This window comes from Delphinapterus leucas, chromosome 2 (assembly GCF_059928025.1).
Source record: "Delphinapterus leucas isolate spDelLeu-1000000601 "Yukka" chromosome 2, BTC_Dleu_Yukka2, whole genome shotgun sequence".
Lineage (NCBI taxonomy): Eukaryota > Metazoa > Chordata > Mammalia > Artiodactyla > Monodontidae > Delphinapterus > Delphinapterus leucas.
In genome coordinates this window covers 64262639-64286652 of record NC_143130.1, presented here as the reverse complement: position 1 = coordinate 64286652, position 24014 = coordinate 64262639, and the positions used below count along the sequence as shown (strand labels likewise).

General features: G+C 50.5%; 1 long non-coding RNA gene across 4 annotated transcripts in view; it reads right to left on the bottom strand.

Annotated features, from left to right (window-relative positions):
- The window catches only part of LOC149750161 (uncharacterized), a 33553-nt gene that overhangs the window by 6941 nt on the left and 2598 nt on the right, over positions 1-24014 (bottom strand). For 2 of the 4 annotated variants that reach the window (XR_016392045.1, XR_016392044.1), the window contains exons 2-3: positions 15128-19007; positions 4069-10620 (exon numbers count right to left, since the gene is read on the bottom strand). This is a non-coding gene — a long non-coding RNA (uncharacterized LOC149750161). Of the gene's footprint in view, positions 1-4068; positions 10621-15127; positions 21306-24014 lie in introns of all 4 variants that reach the window. The other 2 variants (XR_016392046.1, XR_016392043.1) reach the window with 1 other exon arrangement.

The window sequence follows — 24014 nt, the reverse complement described above, 5'->3', positions numbered from 1 at the left end:
GAATAAAATATCTACAAATAAATTTAACTAAGGAGGTAAAAGACCCGTACACTGAAAACTATATGACACTGGTGAAAGAAATTGAAGAAGACAAATAAATGGAAAGATATTCTGTGCTCATGGATTGGAAGAATTGATACTGTAAAACGTCCATACTGTCCAAAGCAATCTACAGATTCAAGACAATCCCTATCAAAATTTCAATGGCATTTTTCACAGCTATAGAACAAACAATCCTAAAATTTGCATGGAAGCATAAAAAACATCCCGAATGACCAAAGCAATCTTGAAAAGGAAGAATACAGCTGGAGGCATCATGATCCCTGATTTCAAACTGTATTACAAAGCTATAGTAATCAAAAGAGTATGGTATTGGCATAAAAACAGACACATGGATCAATGGAACAGAATAGAGAGCCCAGAAATAAATCCATGCATATATGGTCAATCAATTTATTACAAAGGAGCCACAAATATCCAATGGGGAAAGGATAGCCTCTTCAACAACTGGTGTTGGGAACACTGGACAGCCACATGCAAACGAATGAAACTGGACCACTATCTCACACAATACACAAAAATTAATTCAAAATGGATCAAAGATTTGTCCATAAGGCCTGAAACCATAAAACTCCTAAAAGGAAACACAAGTGGTAAGCTTCTTGACATCCATCTTGGTAATGATATTTTGGGTTTGATACCAAAGGCAAAGGCAGCAAAAGCAAAGATAAACAAATAGGACTACATCAAACTAAAAACCTTTTGCATAGTAAAGGAAACCATCAACAAAATAAAAAGGCAACTGACAGAATAGAAGGAAATATTTGCAAATCCTATATCTGATATTTTGGTTAATATCCAAAATATATAAAAACTCACCCAATGCAGTAGCAAAACCCCCAAACAGTCCAATTTAAAAATGGGCAGAGGAACTGAATAGACATTTTTCCAAAGAAGACATACAGATAGCCAACAGATAAATGAAAGGTGCTCAATACCACCAATCATCAGGGAAATACAAATCAAAGCCACAATGAGATACCACCTCACATCTGTCAGAATGGCTATTATCCATCCATCCAACGGTCCATCAACGGATGAATGAATAAAGAAAATATGGGATATATATATTATGATTATATATATTTATAATTCAGCCATAAAAAAGGAAGTCTTGCAATTTGCAACAACATGAATGAATCTTGAGGGCATTCTGCTAAGTGAAATAAGTCAGGCGGAGAAAGCCAAATACCATATCAACTCACTTATATGTGAAATCCAAAAACAAGCAAACAAAAACCCCCAACACCCCCAAACAAACAAAAAGACCAAGCTCACAGGTATAGAGAACAAATTGGTGGTTGCCAGAGGTTTGGGTGAGGGCAGGGGGTGCAAAATGGGTCAAGGGTGTTTAAAAGTACAAACTTCCAGATATAAAATAAATAAGTAATGGGAATGTAATATACAGCATGGTGACTAGTGTTAACAATATTATACTGAATATTTGAAACTTGTTAAGAGAGTAAATCTTAAAAGTTCTCATCACAAGAAAAAAATTGTAACTATGCATGGTGGCTGATGTTAACTAGATTTATTGTGGTGATCATTTTGCAATATATACAAGTATTGAATTATTATGTTTTACACCTGACACTAATATAATGTTATACGTCAATTATATCTCAATTTAAAAAATGGACATTAATGTGTTGGTGAGGACATGGAAAAATTGTGACCCTTGTGCATTACAAGTGGGAATATAAAATGGTACAGTCCCTATGGAAAATGCTTTGGTAGTTCCTCAAAAAGTTAAGCATATAGGGGCTTGCCTGGTGGCGCAGTGGTTGAGCGTCCGCCTGCCGATGCAGGGGACACGGGTTTGTGCCCCGGTCCGGGAAGATCCCACATGCCGCAGAGCTGCTGGGCCCGTGAGCCATGGCCGCTGAGCCTGCGCGTCCGGAGCCTGTGCTCCGCAACGGGAGAGGCTACAACAGTGAGAGGCCCGCATACCACAAAAAAAAAAAAAAGTTAAGCATATAATTACGTATAACCCAACAAGTTCACTCCTAGGTGTCTACCCAAAAGAATTGAAAACAGGTGTTCAAACAAAAACTGGCACAGGAATGCTCATAGCAGCATTATTCTCAATAATCAAAAGGTGGAAACAAGTGTCCAGCAACAGATATATGGATAAATAAAATGTAGCCTAGACATACAATGGAATATTATTCAGCCATAAAAAGGAATGGCATTCTGATGCATTCTACAACATGGGTAAACTTTGAAAACATTATACCAAGTGAAATAAGCCAGGTACAAAAGGACAAATATTATATGATTCCACTTACATGAGGTATCTAGATTAGGCAAATTTACAGAGAAAGGAAGTATTATAGAGGTTACCAGGGCTGGTGGGGTGGGGAGGGAAGAATAGAGAGTTATCGTTTAATGAGTGCAGGGTTTCTGTTTGGGACAATGAAAAAGTTCTAGAAATGAATAGTAGTGATAGTGGTACAGCATTGTGAATATACTTCATGCCACTGAATTATACACTTAAAAGTGGTTAAAATGGTAAATTTTATGTATATTTTACCACAAATTTTTTTTTTTATCTTTTGGCCCCACCACACAGCATATGGGATCTTATTTCCCTGACCAGGAATCGAACCTGCGTCCCCTTCATTGGCAGCATGGAGTCTTAACCACTGGACTGCCAGGGAAGTTCCTTACTACAATTTTTTTTTTTTTGTACATCTTTATTGGAGTATAATTGCTTTACAATGGCGTGTTAGTTTCTGCTTTATAACAAAGTGAATCAGTTATACATATACATATGTTCCCATGTCTATTCCCTCTTGCGTCTCCCTCCCTCCCACCCTCCCTATCCCACCCCTCTAGGTGGTGACAAAGCACCGAGCTGATCTCCCTGTGCTATGCGGCTGCTTCCCCCTAGCTATCTATTTTACGTTTGGTAGTGTATATATGTCCATGCCACTCTCTCACTTTGTCCCAGCTTACCCTTCCTCCTCCCCATATCCTCAAGTCCATTCTCTAGTAGGTCTGTGTCTTTATTCCCGTCTTACCCCTAGGTTCTTCATGACATTTTTTTTTCTTAGATTCCGTATATATGTGTTAGCATACGGTATATGTCTTTCTCTTTCTGACTTACTTCACTCTGTATGACAGACTCTAGGTCCTTCCAACCTTACCACAATTTTTAAAGGCAAGTAACACAATAAAACATTGTGTACAATAAAAAGAAACAAGCGTCAAAACCACAAAAAGACATGGAGGAACTTTAAATGCATATTGCTAAGTGAAAGAAGCCAATCTGAAAAGGTTACCTATTTTATGAATCCAACTATATGACATCCTGGAAAAGGCAAAACTATGGAGACCATCAGTGGTTGCCAGGATTTCAGGGGTGAGGGGGTGGGTGGGAGGAGGGGGAGATGAACAGGTGGAGCACAGAGAGTTTTTAGGGCAGTGAAACGATTCTGTATAATACTGTAATGGTGGGTACACAGCATTATACATTTGTCAAAACCCAAGGAATGTACAACATGGGCTTCCCTGGTGGCGCAGTGGTTGAGAGTCCACCTGCCGATGCAGGGGACGTGGGTTCGTGCACCGGTCTGGGAAGATCCCACATGGCGCGGAGCGGCTGGGCCCGTGAGCCATGTCTGCTGAGCCTACGCGTCCAGAGCCTGTGCTCCGCAATGGGAGAGGCCGCAACAGTGAGAGGCCCACGTACCGCAAAAAAAAAAAGAAAAAAAGAATGTACAACACGAAGAGTGAACCCTAATGTAAACTATGGACTCTAGTTAATAAAAGTGTATCAATACTGGTTCATCAATTGTAAAATAATTACCTACTAATGCAAGATGTTAATAACAGGGAAAACTGGGAGCAGGGAGAGCAGGTACATGCCCACTCTCGGTACCTTCTGCTCATTTTTCTATAACCTACAACTGCTCCAAAACTAAAGTCTATCAATCAAAAACACAAAAGGCAAGTAATCCAATAAAATATTGGCAAAACATTAGGGAAAAAAGGCCCAGGCCTTACCCTCTCTTCACATAGCCCTGGGGGTTGGAGCAGTCACTGTGCTCACTTCCATAGTGCCAGAGGCCCCTTTTCTGCTCCGAAGCTCCCTAATTTCACCTCTAGTGTTTCCACCTGAAAAATGGAGGCAAAGAGTTGAATTAGTTTATCTCATAAGAGCCCTCGATTCTAAGTGCATAATAAGTTTGCTTTGGTCTTCGCAAAATGAAAGACCTGTTCATTATGTTTTATATGCATGAGCAAGGCCCTTCACCACTGAAAAAAATGGATACAGAGAAACAGAGCTTGAGGACGCTGAGATTTGGGCTTTGTCCCTTCCCACACACACCTGAACTGACCACTGCTTCCTTATTGTCCCTCCAGCCCAAGGCTCTTTCCAAGGACATACCTTTATGCCTGGAGGGATCACCTGGGTATAGCGTGACTCCAAAGTACCCACCCTGGGTGTTGGGGATAAAGGAAGGAAAATGATGGAGGAATTCTCAGGGAGGGTCCTAGAAGGAGATAGAAGAGAATGACACAGAAAGAATGGCTGTGCCTGCACATCTATCCTGATGCCCTGTTTTCTGGAATAGCCTCATCCAGCCACGTGGGCAGTAGAGCGGATCTCTGCAAAGTGAATCCTATTTTCCTATTGCCTTTTCTTTTTTTTTTTTTTTCCCCGATACGCGGGCCTCTCACTGTTGTGGCCTCTCCCGTTGCGGAGCACAGGCTCCGGACGTGCAGGCTCAGCGGCCATGGCTCACGGGCCCAGCCGCTCCGCGGCATGTGGGATCCTCCCGGAACTGGGCACGAACCCGTATCCCCTGCATCGGCAGGCGGTCTCTCAACCACTGCGTCACTAGGGAAGCCCCGTTTTTGTTTTTTTAAAGGGAACTTTATTATTTGTTTCTTTTTTTATTTTTGGCTGCATTGGGTCTTCATTGCTGCACGCAGGCTTTTTTTAGTTGCGGAGAGCCGGGGCTACTCTTTGTTGTCGTGTGCGGGCTTCTCATTGTGGTGACATTGTGGTGTTGCAGAGTATGGGCTCTAGGCACGCGGGCTTCAGTAGTTGTGGCATGGGGGCTCAGTAGTTGTGGCACGCGGGCTCAGTAGTTGTGGCTCACGGGCTCTAGAGCGCAGGCTCAGTAGTTGCGATGCATGGGCTTAGTTGCCCTGTGGCATGTGGGATTTTCTGGGGCAAGGGCTCGAACCCGTGTCCCCTGCATTGGCAGGCGGATTCTTAACCACTGTGCCACCAGGGAAGCCCCGTCAGTTTGTTTTTGCCTTCTCTATTACTAATCAAGACTCGGCCTCATCTGTCCTACAAATTATGATTTTCTGAAATGAGATGAAAATGAGCCAGACCTCATTTTCAAATGTTCATCCAGTGGCAGAATTGCCTCAACATTCTGGAAATAATCACGGCTGTCTGTGACTTTGAAGAAAATAAAAAATTTAAGAATAAAATCAGCCGGATTCTGTGCTAAAGTCCTGGAGGGAGGAAGCACCTCACCTGAGCTCCACTTGTCTGTCCTCAAACCCAAAGCAAACTCCTCAAGGAACCCCTTGAGGAAACTCAGCTCACCCGTCAGACAAAGGAGGCTCAGCTCTGCCCTAGGGAACTCCAGTCTGAGGGGAAGATAGTCCTGTCCTGGGAACCTGAGGGTGAGCAGGACGTGACCCTGTCCTGCACGTCACAAGCGGAGCAGGGAGACACAGGCCTACCTGGGGGCTCCAGTCTGAGGGGGAAATGAACCTGCTCTAAAAGTCCCAGTCTGATGAGGGGGATGCAGCTCATCCCCCGGAATCTCAGGAAACATGGCCCTGTCTGAGGAAGGAGACAAACCCTTGTTCTGGGAGCTCCAGTCTGTCGGGGACATGGTCCTATCCTTCAGAGCCCCTAACTAGTGGAAAATTCCATCGAAGCACCCTAGTGGCACACGTAAAGACCCCCAACAAGCAACAAACAGACACTGCCATACTTCATCAATCCAAGACTCAGCCGAGGCCCAGCTCCCTGGGGAATTTCAGGCCCAGTGGTCACTCAGGGTCACTGCCCTGTCTGGCTCCCTGTGGTCAGGAACTGGCCTGAGCCTTCTCACGCACACCTGGCCAATCTTTAACTCACTTGGGCTGGCTTAGGGCTCCCCTCTGGTCAGAGCCAAAGGAGGAGAAACTGGACATGGAGACTTTGCCCCCCACAGCAGGCTGGAGGTAGACTGCAACGGTTCTGTCCTGCCCCTCCCTGGGTAGGTCCTGGACACACACCATCCCAGGCTGTTCTCACGACAACCTCAGGAGGCAGGCGCCACTATAGCCCCTTTTGAGATAAGGAACACAAGGCTCAGAAGCCTGAGCTGGGAAGTGGTTGGGGAGGGACTCAGGGCTGTGTCTCTTATACCCTGTGCAGCGTCTCTTCTCCTGCCTCACCCACATAGCCAGGACTGTTCGGATAGAACAGGGCAGCTCAGAAAGGCAACACGACCATTGAACCATGTGCAGAGTTGGAAAGAACACTGGGCTGGAGGATTAGGAATCCTAAGCTCAGGTTTTACCTGTGGGTGACCTTGGACAAGTCCCTTCCTCTCTCTGGGCCTCAGATCCCCCATCTTCAGCCACCTCTGAGGTCTTCTCCAGCACCATAAACCTGAAGATCAGGCCACTGGCAATGACCCCTGGTCTTCCAGCCTCACGTAAGGCTGTGGGCGAAATCCCGTGAGAATCTGGCAAACTGTGGGGTGCAGTGCACTGGGAAGGGGTAATTTGGTTAAGATGAAATGATGGGAAAAGCCCTGGGTTGGGAATCCCATGAAATGGTGGGAAAAGCCCTGGGCTGAGACTCCCATGTCAGCCTCACAGGGAAAATTAAGTGATTTCCCTAAGTCTCCCAGCTTGTTCAGTTCAGTCTCTCAACTCCTTTTATCTCAAACATCCACCGCTAACCAGCTCTTTGCTTTACTTAACTCAGTTCAGGTTCTTGAGAAAGGAGTTTGACTGAACCAGGCCATGTGTCAGTCAGTGTTGAGTCCCCTTGGAGCAACATCTGTGTCTGGTCCAAGTAGTCACAGCACACATGCCACCTTGGCAGGTGGACCCTGCACACCAGGCCCAGGAAAGACAGTGGCACAGGAGAGAGCTTACAGAGCCACACAAAAGACTCCATTTGTTATTTTCTCCTGCCCTGCCCACCCCTCCCCATATCTTCAGTACAAAGCAATCTTGCCCTCATTCCCAGTCCTCCCTGAGACTCCAAAAGGTTAGGTTTCTTGACAAATTACCGAAAAAAAATCACTATTCTTATTTTGGCCCAGCTCATCCTTTTTCTGATAGGGACTGTGACACTGGGGTAGGTGGTCCTGCTTGGCTCCTTTTTTCCTCAGGGTGAAGGTGACCTCCTCCCAGGATCCCCTTGGTCCCTATGCAAATGAACCCAGTCACTGGGGACACCCCCCAGATCTGCCCAGATAAGTCTTAGTCCAAAGGCAACTTGCTCCCCAAGGAAGGATTTTCCAAGGGACAAAGGACTCTGAGGAGGGAGCAGACTTCTGAAAGAAGGGTGGTGAGTGCACCATCTGGGTGGGGGAAACCAGAGGCTGGATTTTCTTAGTCCAAAGTTTATATGGTTCAAAGACGCAATCCATGAGTCAGCCCTCCACCTTATCCCTGTCATTGGCTCCTGTCCCTGAGAGGGGGCTGCCACCAGAGGTCATCACACCCTGAGCCAAGTTCCCCATCCCTTAATGATCCCCTCTCTCAAAATTTGCCCCCCAAGATCCCGCACTCTGGTTACCCCTGTACCAGGACATAACACCAGGTTCGCAGGATGCCCCTGGAATTGGGGCCGTGATTCAAGGTTGTGCAACTGTAGCAGCAGCTCTCAGGTTGTGCAGGGGAGGGGGCATTTTTGGATAGGGAGCCTACCCAACAGCCCTCAACCTGCACTGATGAGGGAGGCAGCCTCTGGTCTCCACTGAGGCCACCTACGCTCTCCCTGCCAGCCCTGCATGCCAGCAGATGTTTCTAGTATTAGAAGGACGACATGGTGATACTTGATATGCTTCCCCAAACCACCCCCTCACCTGTGCACCCTCTATGCTATCCTGGGTCAGTAATTAATGATAAGAGTCTAATCCCCAGCAGGGCCTGGGAAAGGGAAAGGGGATAAGGTAGGAGGCTGGCTCACAAAGAGAGGTCTAAATCCCAGCTCGCCCACTAATGCTGGGCCAGTTGCATAACCTCCCTGAGTCTAGATTTTCTCAGCTTGCAACTGGGGATGATAATCCTACCCCACAGGGTTGGGGAGGGCCTAATGAGATGGAGTGTGTAAAGTGTCAGGTATTAAATCAATGCTACACACACACACACACACACACACACACACACACACACACAGATGCATGCACACCAGGAATGCTGGGAAAGGTGGTCTGGGGGCAGGACTGAACCCGGGACATGGGCATGGCATGTGCAGCTGTGCATATACCAGGTCCGTGTGTGAGCCAGCATTCCCAGGACCCCACACCCTCTCACTGGGGTCTTGCCAGGGCCTGGGCTCAGCCTACTTCCTTCCACTGCTCCCCCCACCCAGCAGCTGGGGAGGGCTGGGGGTGCTGGCGTGACAGGGAACAATGGGCCCCCAACCCCTTCCGGCCCATTGCGTGAGAAGGAGCTGCCGGAAGGAAACTCACCTCCCTGTGGGACAGGCCACCACCCCCCTGATGACTGCCCCAGGGAAGACTGGAGACCCCCCATGCTGCTCAAGGGGAGGGCCTGTGCACTCTAGGACTCTCATTCTTGGTACATTCTGTCCTTGAACCTAGACTGGCCTCCCCCACCTCCTTTCAGAGGCATCCCTGACCCCTCCTGCAAGAGTCCAGGGCCCTGTTCTCATTCATCTCTGTGGCCCCAGAGTGGCCTGGCTAGAGCAGTCCCAATTGATGAGTGTTGACCAACTGAGTAAATAACAGTGCAAGAAGCCAGTCCATGGATGGTCAGGGCCCAGGGGCTGAGCCAGGAAAGATGAGAGAGAGGGAAGGATCCATCTCAGGGCTCAGCCAAAACTCCTACACTGCAGATAGGGATGAGGTCAGAGCCCCAGAAATCCCCTCAGAGAGCACAGGGCACACTGCTGGGGGACCAAGGATGTTCTCCCCCCAGAAGTCCTTCCGGTACTCAGGGTTTCACTTATGTAGCAGCATCTTCACCTACACCCCCAACTTCCTCTCATGCACAATCACCCTCACTCCAGGTGGGTCCAGCGCCTCCACCCTCAGACGGGGAGCCCTCTGATGTGGGGGGAGGGGGCTCTTCCACTGTGCCTGTCCACACCCAGCAGGATGTCTCGGAGGGTTCACCCCTGGTGGGCTGCTGGGCAGAGGCTCTGGACAAGATGCACCCTGTCTGGGCCTCAGTTTCCCCACGTGGCAGCCTGTGTGGGGAGTGGACTGGGTGGGACCATCCCCGTAGCTGGGCCCTCCTGGCCTGACTGCCCAGTGCACAGCTCTGTCTGATCTGCATCTCTCTCCGCTACTCCTTTTCAACACCACAACCCCCCAAAGCTCTGGGCAGGGTCTCAGCTCGCCCTGTCCAGGCAGATGGCGTCACCAGGTCCAGGTCTCCAGGCTCTCAGGCGTGACCATCGTCAGCGAGAGGGAGGAGCAGAAACACGCTCCACAAACCTGACTGGTTACCCCACCGGCCGCCTCCCCACCTCCACCCCCACCTTGGAGGACGTGCTAACCTGGGGCCTGAGAGATTCCTCAATTCCCACGGCAAGAAGGACTCTCAGGCACGCGAGCAAGCAGCTCCCGTGGCCCTGAGGGCACAGGAGACAGCAGGCACACCTGCAAACACACGCCTGGCTGCAAGCACGCACATACCTGGCTGGCATGCTGACCCACCTGAACGCACACCTGGCAGGCTCACGCACAGGTATACACCTGACCACGCCAGGCTCATGCTTGCCCATGTGCACGCACGCACAGAGAGAGGGTGCCCCACATCTGCGGGCTTATCCACCCCCCAGGACTAGCCTTGACATGAATGCCCACCCCCACCCCACTCCCCACCAGCCCACTGGTACTCTTGGCTGGGCCACCCCACAGGAACGCCACCTTCCTTTTTTTTTAACTTTTATTTATCTTTTTTTTTTTTATGGCTGCGTTGGGTCTTCATTGCTGCACGCAGGCTTTCTCTAGTTGCGGCGAGTGGGAGCTACTCTTCGATGTCGTGCGCGGGCTTCTCGTCGCGGTGGCTTCTCTTGTTGCAGAGCACAGGCTGTAGGCGCGCGGGCTTCAGTAGTTGTGGCTCACGGGCTCTAGAGCGCAGGCTCAGTAGTTGTGGCTCATGGGCTCTGCTGCTCCGCGGCGTGTGGGATCTTCCCAGACCGGAGCTCGAACCCGTGTCCCCTGCATTAGCAGGCGGATTCTTAACCACTGCTCCACCAGGGAAGCCCTCCATCTTCTTATGGACCCACACCATGTCCACTTTGGCAGTTCAGAGGATACTAGGGGTATGGCAGGGCTTTGGACATGAACCCCAGGCAGGGCCCACGGGTAACAATGGGGTCTGGTGCTGTGTAACAAATGATAGAGCAGTGAGTTTTTGTGCCCAGAAATGCTACTGATTCATTCAATCATTCATATAAGTTTTTACTAAAAGGTAACATTTCAAATCAATGGGGCAAAGATACGTTACTGAATAAATCATGTTGAAAATAATTGAAAAGACCGATCCTACTACATAAAAGTAAATCATTTCTACATTTAAAAGAATCGTAAAGTCAAAAGACATACAACAAATGTGTGCTGATCTCTTCCATTTTGCCCCTCCAGATCCCCTCTCTACCCTTGTCTACCCTGCTCTCTGTCTTGTGAAGCTGGCCTGCAGGGGCCTCAGCCACAGGCACCCTTGCCCCCTGGTTTCTATTTGGTTTCCTGGAACCGAATCTCTAATGGGAGATGGGAAAGGTGACCTCTCAGGCATCCCTCCGCGTGCAGCTCTTTCCCTGGGGGTCTAGTAACAGCTCCCTCTAGTGGCATCCTTCAGGCAACTGAACTACCCCGAGAGCCCCCACTACTCCCTGCCTATATAGCCGTGTAAATAATCCCTTATTAACCCTTCCCCAAATTAACCTGAATTGAGAATTCCGTTTCCTGCTGGAATGCTGCGTGATACACAGATAAAAGAATAATGTCCTTAATATGCAAAGAGGTCCAACCAAAAAACAGCAATCCAATAAAAAATGGACAAAAAACATGATTAACAGAAGAGGAAAATACAAATAAATTTTAAACTATAAAGAGGTACTTATACAATATTGTACATCAACTATACCTTAATAAAAAACAAAACAAAAGAGAGAGATGCTTGACCTCGCTTATAATAAAAGAAATATAAACGATATACAATTTTTCACCAATCAGATCGGCAGAGATGTAATGTCTGCTAACACACTGTGCTGGAAAGGGTGTTGAAAACAGGCACTCATCTTCATTTTGGTGAAGGTGCATTTAAGTTAAAAAGTAAACCTCTAAAAAATGAATCTGACAGTATTCGTCAAAATTTTCAAAGTACATACTCTTTGACCCAGCAATTCCACTTCTAGAAATTGATCCTTCAGTTAAGCTTACACAAATGACAATAATATGTTCAAGGATCTTTGCTGCGGCATTCCATTATTTCCAATAATCTGGAAATGACTAAGTAAATTATGATAGATCCATACAAAATAATATGTATGATATGGAAGATTCTCCAGAACAAAGTATCTAGTTTTGTTACCATTTATGTTTTTAAACACACTATACTAATACATGCAGAGAAGATCCTGCAAGGATGTATAAGAAAAAGTAAGTCTCTTCTCTAAAGAAAGTAACGGATGTCCAGAGGACACGTTTGAGAGAGATTTTATCCTTTTGTAACTTTTGAATTTTGTATCATGTGTATAGATTTCCTATGCCAAAAAAGGAATTTACGGGCTTCCCTGGTGGCGCAGTGGTTGAGAGTCCGCCTGCCGATGCAAGGGACACGGGTTCGTGCCCCGGTCCGGGAAGATCCCACATGCCACGGAGCGGCTGGGCCCGTAAGCCATGGCCGCTGAGACTGCACATCCGGAGCCTGTGCTCTGCAACGGGAGAGGCCACAACAGTGAGAGGCCCGCGTATCGCAAAAAAAAAAAAAAAAGGAATTTACATCATATTGATTGAATATCTACTATGTACTAGGTTCTGTGCTGGCTGGTGGAGACATAGCTGTGAACAAGATCAGCATATGATTATTTCTGCTCCCATAGAGCTTAAAGTCTAGTGAAGAAACAGACTAAAAAAAGTAAACATAAAAGTAAATACCCAATTACAAATTGTAATGAGATTCCTGAAGAAGAAGCAAAAGTGTAATAAAGAGACAAACAAGGATGATGGCTTTAGATGGTTAGATCAAGGCAGGCTTCTCCCAGGAGGAAGAATTAAATAGGAAGGGAAGAGGAAAAAAGAGTTCTGGGCAGAGGGAGCAATGTGCGCAAAGGTTCTGAGGCAGGAAGGGGCTTACTGTGTGCCCAGGGCAAATCATCGCCCTTCTCAGGGAAGCACAGCCTCACAAGTGAAATAACTCCATTTAAGAGATGGAGAGACAGAGCCTCAGACAGGGAAGACGGCTTCCCCAGGAAAGTTGACGAGGCAGGACCAACACCTGTATCTTTTGAGTCCATGAACTCAGAGCTATTCTCAGTTCCTAGTCGGGGACTTTTTTGCAGGATCACAGAGACCAGGAGCAGAGGTAAAGAGGGGAAAAGTTGGCCATTCCCCTGGCTCTTTCCACCATCTCAGGGCCTGAGGGAGGGGGAAATCAGAGGCTTCGTGCATGTGCAAGCGTGTACACACACACACCATTGAGCACCAACCACACCCCAGACAGCTGAGCTGCTAACCTACCATGGTCATCTCAGGCCTGAAGTCAGATACGCCCTCTACTTTGCCCCAGACTTTGAAATGTGCCTCTTTAAAAAAAAAAATTTTTTTTAATATTTATTTATTTATTTGGCTATGCTGGGTCTTAGTTGCAGCACATGGGATCTTTTTTACTTGCGGCATGCAGGGTCTTTAGCTGCAGCATGCAAACTCTTAGTTGCAGCATGTGGGATCTAGTTCCCTGACCAGGGATCGAACCTGGGCCCCCTGCATTGGGAGCATGGAGTCTAAGCCACTGGACCACCAGGGAAGGCTCGAAAGGTGCCTCTTTTAGAATGCTGCTTCTTTTGTGTACAAACCTCAGGGCACGCACGTATGTGTGTCCTTGTGTATCTGCAAGCTTCTGTGTGAGCATTCTCAGTGTGTTTACACTGAGCGTTTCCCAAGAACAGCATCCAGTTCCCATTTTCCTCGTTGTGTAATAATAATTTAATCAACAATCCTATGGGGCACACACTATTATTCACCCCTTTTTACAGATGAGGAAACTGAGGCCTAGATCATCACATAAGTTGTCCAGCAAGTAAGTGGCAAAGACTCAGACCCAGGAGTGTGGGATGGCAAAGCCCCTGCCTTTAGCTCAACACTAGATAAACATGCAATGAATAAATGAATAAGTGAGCCTCATGGCATAGATGGGGAAACTGAGATCTAGATAGGAACCTAGCAAGCTGATGTAGGCAAGGCTAAAACCCTAGCCTTCATTCTTCCCAGGCGGGCCCCCTCCCAGAAGCCACCCTCCTCAGGACTGCAAGATCCTGTCCTCCTCCTGCTGGGCTCCCACACAGCTGGGCAGGCAGGCAGTATATGGGAACGGGCAGGATATCCTCTTTGCCATCCTGGGATGTAGCTGAACTCTCTGGCCCCTGCCCGGTACCCCCAACTTGCAGCCCGAGGGAGTCCTGGCCTTCTCTGCCCTGCACCCCCAGGGATGCACCGGATGATGACTGAGTGTGACGAGGGGCTGCCTTCTCCCTAGGCTACTCCCTCACCCTATCTTCTCACCCAGAGAGGGCCCCAGGCCCCACTCTGAGGGCAGGTGGAAGTCCTTTGCTTACCCACAGCTGTGCCTGTGCTAAGCCCATGCAGAGCCCAGGGGAGCAGCTGACCTGGAAGGAGGCCAGGAGCTCTGAAATGAGCATACTCATTACACACAGGTCTGCTCCCTCCCACACCAGAGCCCCCCTTTAGCCTCCTTTCCCTGCAAGGTCTGTTTCCCTGGAGAGATGTGCAAGCCCAGGATACTGGAAAGCCTGCACCACAGTCTGCCCTCCCAGGGGATGATGAGAGGTACTCCAGGAAGGGCTATAGCCCACAGCTCACCACCCGCCATGCCTCCCACCTGGGGTCAGCACTGCCCTCGGGGCTCCTCTCCTCCTGTGCTCTAGGCCCCCTCCTCCCTCCTCTCAGCAGCCATATGCTTACATTCTCCTTGCCCCAGAGGAGGGGGAATCTGTCCCTAGAGTGCCCCGCCCCTGCAGCTGTTCAATTCTGTGCCCCTCTTCCTGCCCCCAGATCTCAGATCAGGATCTGCCCCCATCCTCCTTCCTCCTGCTTGGAGCTGGAGCAGCGATAATGCAGTCTGGGCTGCCCCCTCGTGACCACTCAGAGAAGCACAGGCTTCCCGAAGCCACTGACCCATCACCTGCAGCCCCGGGAACCCCATGCCAAATAAACAGACAATCTAAGGAAAAGTGAGTTTATTTCGCAAATGCAGCTTCAAGACAACTCTCAAGTCCTTCCTTCCCAGAAATTGTGGAGAAGCCACTAAGAATGGCCAGAGGACTCTCCTTCCAACCCCTTCCCCATCATTCCCTGGCCTGGTCTTCAGAGACACACCTAAAGTAGAAATTCCCTGTCCAGCTTCCTGATAGGCGTTCACTTCCATTCTCTTACTTCCAGAGACAGGGAACTCGCCCAAGGGTGTCCCATCATCTTTTCTGTTCTGGGGCACCAGGAACACTGACAATGTAGACCCACCCCTGATCTCCTAGGACTCACACTGCTCAGGTAAGCAAACAAGGGCCTCAGGTAAGCAAACAAGGGCCTCAGGTGCACTGATCAGCCCAGAGATGGGCGTGGCCAGTGCTACAAGGACCTACACATTCACCTACCTCTTCTCAGGGGTCTTTTTGTGTTTTTTTTTGGCTGCGTTGGGTCTTCGTTCCTGCACGCGGGCTTTCTCTAGTTGCAGCGAGCTGGGGCTACTCTTCGTTGTGGTGCTCGGGCTTCTCGTTGCAGTGGCTTCTCTTGCAGTGGAGCACGGGCCCCAGGTGCACAGGCTTCAGCAGTTGTGGCGCGCAGGCTCAGTAGTTGTGGCGCACGGGGGCCTAGCCGCTCCGCGCCATGTGGGATCCTCCCGGAGCAGGGCTCGAACCCGTGTCCCCTGCATTGGCAGGCGGATTCTTAACCACTGCGCCACCAGGGAAGCCCTTCTCAGGGGTCTTGTAGTCAGGAATTTAGCCCTGGAATCTTGAAGATATCTGGAGGCTAACTGCCCCCTTAATTCTGCTTGAGAATCAGCCAGAGTCCCCTGAGCACTTGCTCTCTGCCAGGTCCCTCCTGGTACTTTGCCCCACTTAGTCCTCACAACACTGTAAGGGCAGTGCACTCGTGTCTGCTGGGCAGATGGGGATGGGGTGCAGAGCGGGAGGTCACCCACCCAGGATGTCATGGCTAGTCATTTGCAGAGTTGGACTTGACCTCAGCCTTGCTGGTGGCTCCTGCAGCTCGTGCAGACTACCTTGCCCCAATGCATGACGTCTGGGCCCAAGTCAGACCTGCTGAGAAGGTACAGGGTGGACTCTGAAGCCAGAAGTTTGATCCCAGCCTGCCCCCTCATGCCCCTCCCTTCCAGCTCTGCCTCCACCAGTGCCCCCACCTTGAGGCCCAGGGCCATTCCAACCAGACCCTCCTGCCCTGCACCAGCAGCTCCTCTATACCTCGAGGGGGGACTGGCAGGCGGGATGTAAACATCCTCCCCACAGCTCACTGCCCCTTCACTGCCAAGCAAACCTATGGCCTGGGGACTCTGGAACTGCCGTCTGAGACCAACCTGATGGGGCAGGAGAGAGAGCCCAGGCTTCGAGGTGGTTCTGCAAGTCACCTTCTGTGGGCCTCCCTGGCCATACAGATAAGATCTAGATGCTACTGTTTTCCTTGATGGACAGTGATCAAATGAAATCCAATGTACAAACAAACACCCAGCACACAGTAGGTGCTCAACAAAGCATGTCTTGCTTCTCGACCTTGCCTTGTTATTCGGAAGAATACCAGGAGAATCAGCAATGCTCAGGCCAGTCAGGCACCTGGGACCAGTGTGGTAATGGCCTTGGAATCAGAGAAGAGTCCAAGGTGGGGGACCCTGGGGAATTCTGGCAGCCAGGACAGATCTGGCTGTCCCCCGCCAGCATCCCATGAGGAAAAGCCCTTCCAGAGCCAGACAACAGCCACTGGGGGTGGTTTCTGGAACAGCTGGATTCTGTCCCTCTGTAAAGGGATGACCAATCCACCCATGCTTTCCAGAAGTGGTCTTATCTTCTCCCCTTCTAGCTGCCCTGGGTTCTCTGTCCTCACCTACCCTGGCCAGCCCTGCTCAGAACCCGCCCTGTGGCACTCTCAGTTGGTGAGGGTCAGCTCTGGCTCTGGCCCTCGTTGAGCCCTGGACAGGGTCCTGCCCAGGCTTCTAGAAGCCAACTTTTTCAGAGCAGACACCTGCTCTACAGGTGAGGCCCTGGGACTGCTGGCCAGGACGTTGAGACTGCCTTGCCTCCAGCCCCATCACGTTCCCTTCCCCTTGGGATCTGCACTCTGGCCACCAGGAGGCGCTGTTCCCCCTCAGACCCGATGAGACCACAAGCCTCATCGTTAAATGAGACCAAATTCTAAGAGACAGCAAAAGGCAAGTCATAGCGGAGACTGCAAGGGGAAGACAATGGCCTTTGTCTGATCGCTGCTTTGAATCTGGCACTTCCCACGCAGGACCGTACCTCATCCTCCAGCCGCCACAATGGGGGTGGGGTCGGGGGCACGGGGTGGGGTTCTGAGTCACAAACAACAGAAACCGACCTCTGGCTAACAAGCAAAAAATAAATGTGCTGTTCACCAAAACAACAGAAAAGATAGTCACTCAAAGAAGACAGCCAACATCAGGCCTCCAGTGCGGTTTGAACAGGATGCTGCTCCCAGCTGCAACTGAAAATAATCAAGGGTCCCTAGAGTTCGTGGCACTGCTTTCCTCTGTTACACACCCTCACCCTCGCTGACTTGAAGCTTCATGTTCCCTTGCACCACGAGCTCAGGGAAGCAACCAGCTCCTCCCAAGTTTTGGTCCTATCACCCCAACCTTCATCCTTCACTCATATCAACATCAGGCACCTAGGACCCAGTCTCCCAGACTCAGGCAGGCCCGCCTTTCCTCTGAGGCTGCCACCCTCACTGCTGACTGGCCACACGGTTGAGGGCCAGTGGGAGGGGGGGAAGGCTGGCTGCACTAGGTGTACCTGAAACTGGAGTTGCTTGGCCCCAGGGATGGGGGGGCAGGTCTTTGGAGATAAGAGGACCACCTCTACAACCAGAACTGGCTTTGGCTGGAGAGAGATGTGACCTGGACCTCTATGTCAGGAGAGCACTCCTGGAGACCCAGTGGTTAAGAGCGGGGGTCTAAGAAGATGGGCTGGGGGAAAGAAAACAGGGAGGCAGGCAAGGTCCTTTTCCTTGGGATGGGAGCCCTGAGACCTATGGCAAGAATGGCAGCCAGAGACCCCAAGGAGAATTCGGTTGCTCACTTATTCACTCAATACACATTTACTGCTACAGGCTCTGTTTGCCCCATGGAGAGACAATCCCTCTCCTCTCCACCCAGGCACCCGCTCTTCAGAACTAAACTCTGAGGGCCTTAAAAACCAAAGGGAAGGGACATGTCCCTCCAGGTGCCCATCCCTGTCTCAGGCAGCTTCTAAAACCTCCTCAGCTCACGGAGGATCTCCTCCCTGCGCAGTTTCAGCCCACTCTTCCAAAAGCTCCCCTGATCTCAGACACAGACACACAAGTTTATTCACAGGTACAACACCTGGGCAAGAGGATTTGCATGTGATTTGCAAAAGCTCGGCCTGAGGCGTAGCAGCACCCAGCTGTTCTCCCTTTGCAGCCCAAGCCAGGTAAACCTCCTGCTTCTTCTCCTTGCCCACCCCCATCCTAGGCCAAGTTTCCAACTTTTGAACCGTGAAGAACCCAGAACCCCTTTTTGGCTTTCCCCCAAACAGTTCCCATGAGAAAGGCAGAACAACACCAACTGGGTTTCCAATCTGTGCAGTTGAGCCCGGGGACTTCTGGGTGGAGGCTGGTCCAGCTCAAAGATGACACGCGGCAGGATAAGGTCTCCAGGCAGCCTTGAGGGGGAAGCATCAAACTTTCAGAAGCTTTCCGAGCCCAGGACTCCGGGTACCAAGAACCAAGGAAGCTCTGGCTCTGCCTAACCCCAGGGGCTCTGGTGCCTGGGAAGTAGTACACATGCCCTCAATATTTGGGGAATGGATGGAGGAGGGTTACTGTTCACAAGCCATTGTGAAACTGTAGGCGTAGGCTCAGGAACAGACAAAAGCCTCAGGAAGCTGGACTTAGAGGACAGCAGGGGAGAGCCAGTACTACACAGCCTGTTTCAGGAGTCAGAGAAAAAATATTCGTCACACTGCCAGTGAGTTCAAGTGTGCCTGGGGCCAAAGCACTGTGCTAAGTGATTAGCTTTTCTTCTTCTCTGTTTAGCATCACAAGTGAGGTGAACCTCTCATTTTAGAGATCAGGAAACTGAGGCTCAGAAAGTTATATGACCTTTACTTAAGGTCACACAGCTGGGCAGGAGTGAGGCCAGGACTCAAACCCAGAAGCTGTTAAAATAAATTGGGTGAGAATGATACAATGGCATCCTGAATCCTTCCTCTCCTACGCAGGGTCTGGTGGCTGAGTTCCCTCATGGAATCCCCTTCAGTTCCTTTTCTGCAAAATGGAGAGAATAATGATACATACCTTGGAAATATATTACAAGGATTAAATGACACTTAAGACATGTAAAGTGCTTAGGACTGTGTCTGGCATATGGTAAAGCCTATATCGGTGTTAACTATTTTTATTATTATTATTATTAATTAAAATTCACATCACTCAGTCATTCAACCAACATCTGAACACCATGTTTCAGCCTCCAGTGGCAGACCAGGAAACTTGCACAAAGCAGGTAGTCAACGCTACAAAGCTGAGAAGAGGGCCCACTGAGGGGCACTGCAGAGGGAGCGATCTAGCCTGGGGATTTGGGAAAGGCCATTGCAGCTTCCTGGAGGACAAAAAGCCAGTCAATTCTCCATCAACAGGAAGAAGTGATCTTTTAAAAATGCAAACACAGGGCTTCCCTGGTAGCGCAGTGGTTGAGAGTCCGCCTGCCGATGCAGGGGACACGGGTTCGTGCCCTGGTCCAGGAAGATCCCACATGCCGCGGCGGGACGGCTAGGACCGTGAGCCATGGCCGCTGGGCCTGCGCGTCCAGAGCGCAATGGGAGAGGCCACAACAGTGAGAGGCCCACGTACTACAAAAAAAAAAAAAGCAAACACAGGGACTTCCCTGGTGGCACAGTGGTTAAGAATCTGCCTGCCAACGCAGGGGACACAGGTTTGATCCCTGGTCCAGGAAGATCCCACATGCACAGAGCAACTAAACCCGTGCGCCACAACTACTGAGCCTGTGCTCTAGAGCCCGCAAGCCGCAACTACTGAGCCTGTGCGCCAAAACTACTGATGCCCATGCACCTTGATCCTGTGCTCCACAACAAGAGAAGCCACTGCAACGCAAAGCCCACACACCGCAATGAAGAGTAGCCCCTGCTCGCCTCAACTAGAGAAGGCCTGCATGCAGCAGCGAAGACCCAACGCAGCCAAAAAATAAATATTTTTTTAAAAATGCAAACGCACAGCTGAGGCATTGGCGAAACCCTCAAAGAGCAGGGTCCCTCTGCCCTGAGGTGGACACAGGAGGCCCTGCAGGCTCTGGTCACTGACCTCTGCTCCCAAGACTGCCCCCCACGCCCTGCACCTCAGCCCATCCTAGCCTCTTTCTGCTTCTCCCAAAGCTCAACCCCTTCCAGCTCCAGGGCCTCTGCTCCTATTATTCCAGGCATCTCTCCTCCTGCAGGGTCTGAGCACTCAGGTGAGGAGGGCTCCTCTGCTGTGCACCTGCATCACACCTGCACATCCCCCCTAGTAACTCTCATCACGCTGTTGAACATCTGTGCCCCACCAGACAGAACATTGCAAGACCAAGGACCAAGGAGGAAAGAAATATGTGCTACATTTCTGGAGGAAATATGCCTTCCTGGAGGAAGGCACCAGATAGTTCGCAGGGATCCCAGGTTCCTTGACCAATTCACGTCATGAACTTCGTTCTGCATCTGCCTGCTCCAGAGAGATTCTGAATTGCGAAGCCCAGACCCATGACCTTCAAGGTCAGGAGACCAGCCAATTAACCCCTGTGGTGTGGTCGAGGAAGCCCTATGTACCGGCTGCCTCAAGCCACAAGAGTGAGGTCCTCCAGCTCTCAATGGCCTCTCGGTTGGGTCACCACCACCGCTAACACCACAAAAGCCAAAAAGCCACCAAGCCATCAGCACCAAGACTTCTGCCACCATCATGGCGGAAACAAACAAACAAGCTTCCTTAGAAATCCCCTTAGAGCAAACTGTTGCGGTAAAGAGAAGAGACTTTAATCTGACATTAAAAATGTTTGTGCATAGTAAGTGTCCAGTAAATATCAGTATCATCATCAATAATAATAATAAAGTATCGGGCACATAGCAGGTGCTCAGTAAATGGTAGTTCCCTGGTCCCAGGGGGACAGAAGTTGGAGTCCGTTGGCAGCTGCCCACCCTCCCCATGCCCAGGGCCTCCACCTGTGCACACGAAGTCAGAGCTGCAGGAGATCACCAGATGCAACCCTTCGGTACACAGGAGGGGAAACTGAGGCCTGGATGGGGAGGACTTGCCCCAAATCAGAAGCCAGTCTGTCCCTAGAACCTGGGTCTCCCAGGCCAATGCCTTGTCCTCGTGATAAACTCAGCCACCCAAGAAGGGAGGTTTCCAATGCATGATGCCTCTGGATGCAGGTGTCCTCCCAAGGACAGCTTTGTGAGGGTGGGGTCTCAGGCCCCTTGAGGAGAACACAGGGCTTATCTGGAAGGTCACGGCTCTGCCTCTGCATGAGGCAGGCGTAGCTTCTTGCCTTGACGGAGCCCACGGAAGCCAGCTCTCCTGCGGGTCAGGAAGGGAAAGAGATCACGGGGGAGGCCCATGCTGGCCCCTGGTTCCCTGAGACTTTAGCAGCTGTGGATATCAGCTTGGCCACCCCACAGAGTGGTCCCTGATGTTGAGATGGCCACTGTGGCCACTTGCTTTCTCCTGCTTCTGCCCTCCCCTAGGCCTCCCAGGCCCCAGCACTGGTCCAGTCTCACCGGCTACCTTCCCTGAAGCCCCCGTTTGCATTGCTCCTACCCCTCGACCCACTCCCACAGGTCAGTGAGACCCTACAGCAAGAAGTGGCATTCACACCAGGGCTGAACAATTCCAAAGCCCATGCCCTCTCCGCCTGGCCTCGCTGGCTCCTAGGTGTCCCCAGGTGCTGTTTCCTGTTGGTGCCTCCTTCCACCTTCCACAGCCTCTTTCTGCAGGAGGCTCATTCCCCCAAGGGCCTGGCAGGAGCTTCCTGTGGGGATGGTGATGACGAGGTTGAAGAACAGCTCCTAAAGCAGGAGAGCCGGCCTCTGCAGAGCCACCCAGAGGTGCTGTCAGCGAGGGAAGCTGCCCACAGTCAGCTCAGCCTGAGCACCTGCTCTGCAGGAAGTAGAAGGGGACTTTGCTGGAAATCTGCCTTTAATCTTGGCTTCCTGTTTTCTGCCCTGAGGGACTGCCCAGACATCTGAGTTTCAAACTATTTCACACCAGTTTCTCTAAACTGTCATTTCAGAGCAAAGAGGCTGGGGGAGAGGAGGAGGCAGCGTGGCGGGAAGTCCTTTCCTTCCCTGGGGACCCTGGGATCAGAGCTCAGTCCACCCATAAAGGTGCTTAAGCTCTGGATTTCTGGCTACCAACCCAACTTTTTATCGAGCTACTGCGGTGGCATTGTGTCATCAAATGCAGCCAGAAGTCCTAAGCCCTGTTCCCACATCCAGGGGTCTCAAGCCTCCCCTCTTTTCTCCATTCCCCCAAGGTGGGGACAACAGCTCAGCCTGGGAAAGCTAGCACTTGAGCCTACCTGGCAGGGAGGGGCTTCTCTTAAATTTCCTCCCCTATCCTAGAACCCGAAGACTCTTCTCTGATGAGTTCCTTTCCTAGGGTCGGCTGAGAGGGGAGGCTGTTTGGTGCCCCAGGCTTTGGAGGTCCTCAGATTGGAAGCCCAATTCTGGGAGTGGGACTCTGGGAAAGTTCTGAGTGCTTCAAGCCTCAGTGGTCTTGTCCGTAAAACGTGGCTCCAAACGCCATCTTGACATCTCCCTGTCTCACAGGTGTCTTAACCTTAGCTTGTCCAAAGTACAGCTCCTGAGCGCTACCCCCAGCCTGCCCCTCTCCCAGGTCCTCCCTACCTCAGCAAAAAGCACCAGCATTTCCCCATGTTCCAGCTGTACCTAAGGATCAGGACCCCTTTCTCCTGGGGCCTCACTCCCCCAAACAGCCCATCACCCAGAGCTGCCACGTGGCTCCCTTTTGTCCACTGGGGTCCGTGCCCATCATCACTGGCCATAATATTTAAAGTCTCCTCGCTGGTCTCTTGAGTTCTGCTCAATTGTGTCACTCCCCTGCTTAAAAACACTTCAGCGGCTCCCCAGCACTCACGTGATAAAACCCCCGCCCCATAACACCCTACCAGATCCAGCCCCTTCCTCTCATACTACTCCCCCTCGCTTGCTGGTCTTGTCACCTTGGCCTTCTGGCTGTCCCTTAAGCTGCTGGGCCCTCTGTGTCTGTTTCCCCGTCCCGCGCTCTCCTCCATCAAGCATTCATTGCCCTCATGCCACAGTGTCTGATTGCCCTGCTTATTTATTTATCCCATGAGGGGATAACCACATGGTTATCCACAGTGGTCTTTCTCGCCCTTTCAACTCCTGCATCCAGGATAGTGCCAGGCACTTAGTAGGTGCTCAGTAAGTATTTGAGTGAGGGAATGAATGAATGAATGAATGGTGGTGAGGTTGGAAGTTCATTGGCTCTTCCACTGGAGGATAGCTCTGTGGGGCAGGACCCTTTATTGATTTGTCCCCTGTGCCTGGGGTTCAGGGAAGTTAACAAATTTATTGCATTCTACCGTGAAGAGGTGGAACCAGGAGGCAAATACAGGTCTATTTGACTCCAAAGTTCACACTTAGGCCACAGCAAACCCAGGGGAAAACGTCAAACATGTTTGGGGGGGTAAAGGAAAATGCATTGGTGAAAAACTGGGACAGGGATTAGAGCATTTTCCACATATCCCCACAGCCCTTTCCCATTTTGCCAGCTGATTCAGTCAGGGGAGAGGAGATATCAACTTGGCCCTTCCAGAAGCCTTCGCAGAGCTGCTGAAGTGCTTTCCTTCAGGCTGAGAGGTGGCCCCATCCGGTCCCACTTTATCATTCCATCTTGACCTCAGAGGAAAGAAAGGGAAACCAGCCAAGCTGAACACCCTCCCCACCTCGCCCACCCCTAGGCCATTATCTTGCTGCATCTGCACCATCTCTTGTGAGACAGCTGCATTTAAGCTTGATCTTACAGAGGAGGAAACTGAGCTCAGGGACGTTAAGTAACTAGCCCAAGATCACACAACTAGGAAGTGGCCCAGCTGAAATTTAACTTTACAATTTGAACTCCAAATCCATGCTTTTTCCTGTTACACCATAGCTGTCTCTGAGACTTACTGGGTGTCTCCTCAGAGGGCAGTGGTGTGGCTACCACTTCCCTCCTTGAAGGGCTGGCTCCTTTCTGGAAACTGGC